Source organism: Gobio gobio, assembly GCF_949357685.1.
Source record: "Gobio gobio genome assembly, chromosome: 21".
Classification (NCBI taxonomy): domain Eukaryota; kingdom Metazoa; phylum Chordata; class Actinopteri; order Cypriniformes; family Gobionidae; genus Gobio; species Gobio gobio.
In genome coordinates this window covers 21,693,941-21,699,940 of record NC_137117.1, presented here as the reverse complement: position 1 = coordinate 21,699,940, position 6,000 = coordinate 21,693,941, and positions in this window count along the sequence as shown.

Below are 6,000 nucleotides of genomic sequence, written 5' to 3'. Positions count from 1 at the left end.
ATCTGCCCTAAATAGTATTGAATATTACTAATGTCACATACTATTTAGGATGGATAGTGTGCACATTGAGATGCAGGCATGGATTCATTTAAACATCTGACATCAGTGTAATGTCAAAATTTATTCAGAAACCTGAGGTATACAAATTTGCGTCATCCGGGACAAGTATCACTGACAGGAATGATAACCTGCAGTTTAATTGATTTGGTGTTAAAGTCCCAGTGAACCGGAAGTTGCAACTGATTTTATTTCAGTGCTGTGACGTATTTCCAAGCGAAACGGAATATTGAATAGAGGGCAGGGTTTCACTTCAGCGCTCCTCCTCTCCATCTCAGGCTCATAGCAGACTAACGGTTGGAGGGGAGTGGTTAAGGATATTCAAACCCAAGCCGGCACGTCGTCATCGGAAAGGGAACGCCATTCAAGACCGGAAGTTACTTTTCAGATTTTGATTAAAGATTACCACAGCAAACAATTTTTTTATGTGTATTAACTTGCACGGATTAATTGTTCACCCTAAGATCTGTAATGTGGGCTAATAAAGTAAATAAGATCGATTTTGATTTCATGAGGACTTTAATTTAGTAACGGATTCAGACAGAGCGGTTACTGAATCTGATTTGAACTACAACAGAATGTTGCACCAGGCTGATTTAAACTAAAAAAAGAACCGTATTAATTAATGGGTTACAGGTTGTGCTGTATTTTGATTCACTACAGAGAAACGGCTCATAAGAGTAATTTGTTCTGGAATAGAACTACCGCAAGTCACTGAATATTTGTTTTTGCGTGCAACCCGCGATGACTATTCGGTAGAAAGACACAGTTCTAGTAGAAAGTTCTTACAATTATTTCACCGTACGCTTTCTTTTTCGGCAGAATTTTTACATTTTTTTATTTAGTATATAGTCTTTATGTTACGCTTAGCACATTAGGACTGGCAGAACTTCTTTTGGACAAAATATGACGCAGAATGCATAGCTGGGTGAGTGTTTATGCAGTATTCGCTGTTCACTGCTCACTACCCTGCAAAATCATCAAATGCTGACGAAACTTGAGTCGCACATAAAGATCTCTGATGCATATGGAATTTGAGGTATGATAAGATAATATACTTATGTATATAAATATAGTAGAAATTACTATACTTTATATGCATGTATAATATGTAGGGTATAAAACATGCATATAAAGTATAGAGATTTGTACTATATTTATATACATAATTATTTTATCTGTTTATTTATATGAAATAAAAATAGGTAAGCAAGGTACAAGAGGCTGTGCTTTATCGTAGCCGCTATTCATGATACAGCACTAGCCTTGAGTCCCTTATTGCTTTTATAAAACGGTTACCACACAATACAAATATTAAAGCCAAAAATATGTATCAATACAACTTTCATGAAGTAAAATCATTAAAAGCCTTCCTTCCGCTGGAAAAAATAGAGTCCCTGACCATGAAAAGCAACATAAGTTACATTAATGCGTCATTAGATTACGGCAAAGAGTCTTTATGAGCGAGTCAGTAGCGAAGACTTTTATATTGAAAGGACTGAAACTTGTTGTCAACACGGAGCAAGACGCAACTGACAAATGCTTTGATGTGCAGTCAGTGTCAGGACACGGTAATCCTACATCTCTAAGTCATATTGTGCATCAATGCAGGCATTTATAAATCAGTTGCAGTTAATTAAAGCTACACTGTGTGATATTTTCCCCCATCTTGTGGTGAAAAGGTATATGACCATCCAGTGAATTTTAGTTTCTGTTCTTCTCAATTCCGATTTCGTTTCAACTCCTACGGTGGCCGATTTAGTCCAAGATTAACATGGCTTCCAGTTCGACCTCGTCCACATTCGACACGGTGCCTGTGGGATATTCTGTGCGCGTGGGATGGTTGGAACTCAACTGGCCTAATTATTCGGCTAGAAAGAACTGCAGCTAATCCAGAGTGAACTTTGATGATAGTAATGTTTATTCAGTCATCCAATTGCAAGGCATAAACAGGTTTGCGTGGATATTTACATAAATGTGGTTTCTGTGAGAGAACAAATAAGGATGGTAAATATACATACACAGTTAATAACTGTATAACTATACTTATAAGTTACATTTGTAACGTAACCGTAAACCAGAGCTTATTGTACCATATATAGGCGCTAAATGCAGCTGCATTAAAAGGAGCGGAGCTGCAGCTGCTAACAAGCGGTGTCCGGTTACAAAAGTGTGTGCTCCGCTTTAACGTTAGCACTGCAGTGCGCTCTGTATAACAATTGTTAATATGCCGATCAGACCTGATACATATTTCCATCAACATACATTACAAGCAAATATTTTCTAAAAACTAATAAACATTGTTGATAACAAAATAACTGAATGATTATTCAAATAGGTGAGCATTACGCTATTGTATGATGACACAGAAATACTTCTGAGGTGACATCAACTGAATTACTGGACGCTGCTGAGATGAAAACTCTCTGCGCATGCACCAGACAAGTCTGAACAAGTTGACGCACACATGCGCGAGGCAGAGAATTTTGTACAGTGCCATCGAGTGAAACGCGAAAGGCGAAGCTTGAATTTACAGGTATGTCCCTCTTTGGCTAATGTACTTTCAAGATGGAGGGGCAACATGGCGACCACCGTTAGATCCCATTACCTTATGTATTTTCAATGGCATATTATAAACTTACGAGAATACTTTATTACTTGAAAGAAGTAAATATACATTAATGAGCACATATATTTTTGAAAGAACTAAGTGTTTTTAGCTAAGAATAGACTAAAAAAGTTACACAGTGTAGCTTTAACAGAGGCCATTTACAAATCAATAAGCTAATTGAAGTGCAAAGACGGAGAAAATGAAATTGGGGCATCTTAGTATGAAAAACCAGGAAAAGAATGGTAAACAATGACAAAAATAAAATAAATAATAATCTTTAATACGCTATACACTTCAGGCAGATCCACAACGCAACATGATTGTGACGTCACAACAGCAACTCGCACAGCAGATTCTAAGTGGCTTAGAGCGTTCCATTTAAACCTATTGCAAGGGTTCCTCCTGTAGTGGGCACTTGTAAGCAATGACGTACATCTGAGTGAACGAGATGGAGGGAAGTTAGCAAGGGAAGGGCGTAAATTGGAGTTAAATGCAACACCTGTGTAATTTGCAGTGCCCTTCAAAATGAACATGTACTTTCCCTTCGGGTTGGATGCTCACTTAAGTTGGCTGAAGTCCACTTCACAGGGCACTTTCAGTTGATTGGATCTCACGTTTCCTTCATGAAAAACAATCCCATAATGCAATGGACAAGCTAAGAGGGAAAAAATATCCAGGTTAGCGGAGAAACATTAGTATTTCACTGAAAAATAATTTTATGTCTAATCAACAAGTATATAAAACAGGTCATTTTTAAAGCATTTTATGCATAATAATGGTCTTTGCTAAGCAGCACACGAACATCAAAACAGACCTTATTTTGAGCAGCGCCATAGAATTCCTGTGTTTTCAATGGTACTATCCACTGTAAAAAGCTGTATAAAGCACCTAGATCACTTATCATTTTCCACAGCTCATATTGTCTGGGGGTTTTTTGTTCTCTGAAAGATATTTTTGCAGTGTTTCTACAGCAGAACAAACTAAAAACACATTAAATAACATCCACTGAAGAGATCTATCCCTCACAGCCTCATTTTCATTCCCGTTAAAAAAAAGATGATGCTGCTGTGAATAAGGTCTATACCTATTGGAATTAGTTGGAGTTAGTTGAGTTACTCTAAAGCTAGCTATAGCTACTTACTAATACTTACTTTACTAATTACTCTCTCTTAAAATTATGAAACTGGTCTTTTAATTCTTTCAAATATATTATAAAATTGCATAAATTATTCTTGAACTGGTAAAAGTATTTAAAGGAAGAAGGCTATATATAAAATCATACATTTTATCATTAGACGTTACATTTTGATGTAAATCCACTATTGTTTTATATAGAATAGTTCATTACAGTCTGTACCGTAATTAATGCAATTACATCAACTGTAATTCAATTACAGAAAAATAAAGAGTAATCCCTTACTCTACTTTTTCAAGGGAAATTACAATGCATTACACCCGACACGACATCACACACTTGCTGACTTGAAAGGTTACAGAAAAAACTGGGTATCATAGGCTACACTAAACGACTGAGAATGGAAAACTACCAGACTTTCAACTCATTCTGTACCCAACGGACTCACAAACAGAAACATAGATGTGTTTTCTTGCGATTATTTCACCTCACACAGCCTTTTTCGAACGGTGAAATCACATTTTCTGTGGCGCTACTTAATTGAGCATTGTCATAAATGTAAAGTAAAAAATGGCAGACTTCGTTATGTACACAACAGACTCACGCAGGTGCCTCGTTGCTAGGAGATGTGACAAATGAAAATTATATTTGTTCTAAAATCGTCTCAAAATATCCCCAACTGGATAGATTCCTAAACTCATAAAAAGCACAACAACAAAAGCCTATGCTTATCATACACTATGCAGTTTTTTCTGAAATCTGTCAACTCCGACTGCCTAGAATCTGCAGGCTCCAACTTTCAGAATCTAGCCTTGACTTCACCAGACTGTAAAAGTCTGGGCAAACGTTGCCAAGAGCAGTGGCTCTCAACTGGTTTGGCCATGGGACCCACATTTTCCCATCATGACCACCTTTTTTAGGAATTACCTAAAGTACCGGCCGTCCCACTTTTAACATACACATAAATTGTTGGAATGTTACAAATATTGACGAATAAACAGTAGGCCTATATGGTAAGGCTATTAAATAGCAGTCCCAAACTACTTTCTTTTTTTTTTAATACAATAAAGTTGGTGAGTTGGTACCAGCCACCACGGTCATTAAAAAATATACAAAATAACACAAAAGGAAAATAAAGTGGTATTTTGGGGTTACAGAAACAACAGTTACCATGGTAAATACACAATACTAACATGAGCTGTTAATGAAACGGAATCTGCCCCTGATCAATAGAATGAACATCATACCTGCATGCAAATCCTTCCCAACTAACACACAACGTACCAGTTGCGTGATTTATTGTTAACTTTCATTTCATGACTTACTAATTGACAACGTGACTACTTTTCTTTTGCGCTTCATTTATAATCAAGTGATATACAGCGTGATATACTACGAGCACAGTATAACGTCTGGCAGGAGAGGAAAGTTCTTTTTCTGAGGTGAGAAACGTTTTATTTACGTAACAAGCTACGAAAATAATGTTAGAATAATAAAACTGACATACTGCCTGACATCTCACCTGACTGCAGATACTAAATCGGGACCTTGTTTTTCTCAGTCACTCTTTACTTGAAGGGTTACTTCAGCGATTAGCATTAAGCTTTGTATCAGTAGAAACCCGGTAGAATATTCAAATGATGGTACTTTCCCCCCTCATATCCCCCTGAGACGAGAGAATTATGCATTTTATTTCTGGAAAACATCCTCCGATGACGCAAATATCGCCATTTTGCGTCATCTGAGGATTTTTTGGCCAGAGGCTAGAGACTACAGCCAGTAGTAGGAGCTAGTTCCGCATGTTATCAACCTACCCATAGGGGGGGGGGGTCTCACTCACAGAATGTAAATGCGCTCAGCCTCGGCCTCTGGCGTTCATAACGGAGCGGTGCGAAGCAAAGTGAGTGTTTCAACTTTTCAATGAATTCCTATGAAAGTTTAGCTTCCCTATGCAATCTGAAAACGTGCCAGACTGGACACGTGCTGAGAATGACAGCCGCGCTTACCTCAGCTCTTCTCAGCTCTTCGCTTTCGTGATAAATGAAATCTGACTCCTGCTGCGCTTGTGCCGTGACTTTCGTTCGGCTCACTCATACTTTATTGAAAAGACACAAAATTATTTTATTACTATGAAAATCAAAACAACAGTGGGGGCGGTGTCATGGTGGGCAAGTGATAACCAGTGGCCGGGGCTTTG